The sequence below is a fragment of the Arachis ipaensis genome, chromosome B08 (genome assembly GCF_000816755.2).
Source record: "Arachis ipaensis cultivar K30076 chromosome B08, Araip1.1, whole genome shotgun sequence".
NCBI lineage: Eukaryota > Viridiplantae > Streptophyta > Magnoliopsida > Fabales > Fabaceae > Arachis > Arachis ipaensis.
Genome location: NC_029792.2, coordinates 122339603 through 122341176, shown reverse-complemented (window position 1 = coordinate 122341176; position 1574 = coordinate 122339603).

The window sequence follows — 1574 nt, the reverse complement described above, 5'->3', positions numbered from 1 at the left end:
TCCTCCTCCTCCTCCTCCTCCTCCTTTTCTCATTTTTTGTTCATGATTCAATTTTTGTGTGTGTTCTTGTTTTTTAATTGAGTTTGTGTACAATCATTAAATGATTTCGGTTCATCCTGGATTTTAATCAGGTGCACTTGGTCTAGACTTATTTTGAAATGAGTTTATTTCTGAATATAATTTCAGTTAATTTTTGAGTGAATTATTTTGTTATACTTCTTCTTGTTTCACTATCTTGAAAGGAATAAAACTAAGAAAAATAGAAAAAATCAAACAAAAAAGAAAAAACAAGAAGAAAAAATTCCTCAAAACTTCTCATCATGTTCTTCTTTTTCTTGTTTTGTTCATCTAATCAAATAAAGAAGAAAATACACATAATGCTGCAAAATTACTTGATGGACTTGGATGTGTTTTTGTTCATAATTCAATTTGTTTGTGTGTTTATTTTCGAATCAAGTTTGTGTGTCGCAATCATTAAATAATTTCAGTTCATTCTGGATTTAAATAAGGTGTATTTGGTCTGTGAAACGAGTTTACATTCTGAATTTAATTTTAGGTTTATTCTGAATATAATTTTAGTTCATTCTAAATATAATTTCGATCCATTTCTGAGTGAATTATTTTGTTATGATTCTTTTTATTTCATTATCTTGAGAGGAATAAAACCAGGAAAAAGAGAAAAAAAATCAAACAAAAAAGAAGAAACAAGACGAAAAAATTTCTCAAAACTTCTCATCATCATGTTCTTCTTTTCTTGTCTCGTTCATCTAATCAAATAAAAGAGAAGAAATACATAATGCTGCAAAATCACCTGATGGATTTGGATGTGGTTTTGTTCATGATTCAATTTTGTTTGTGTGTTTGTTTTCAAATTAAGTTTGTGTGTTGCAATCATTAAGTAATTTTGATTCATTCTGGATTTAAATAAGGCGCATTTAGTCTGTGCTTATTTTGAAACGAGTTTACATTCTGAATTTAATTTTCGGTTCATTCTAAATATAATTTCGATTCATTTCTGTTCTGCACAATTCAAAACTCTTCCTTCTCATCTTCTACTACTTTTTCACCAGGGAGAGAAGGAGGAAAAGAAAAAAAATACAGCAGCAACAATAACAACAAAAGAATGACGATAAGGAGAAAACACGTGAAGAAGAAGGAATGTGAAAAAAAAGGAGGAGGAGGAACGCGAAGAAGAAGGCGAAGGAGACACTCTGTGCGTAAATGAGCGTGAGAAGAAGAAGGAGAAGAAGATAGAAGAAGCATGTGTAAATGAGCGTGAGAAAAAAAGAAGATGTACATGTAATCACGCTCTTTTAATGAGAGTGATTTTTGTTGGTATTTGACCTACTTGAATGAACTTAGATAAAAAAAAAATACTTAAATGTGTAGCAACCCAAAAATAGAAAAAAAAATGTGCTTCTTATACAACATATTTAGGGAAATGTTGAACATGTAATAAATTTATTATTATATGTACATTTATATTTGTGTCTTGTCGCAAAAGTAAAAACGGCTTTTTTTTTAATGCACTCTTAGGTTTATAATGCATATTTTTTTAGTATAAAATATGTTTT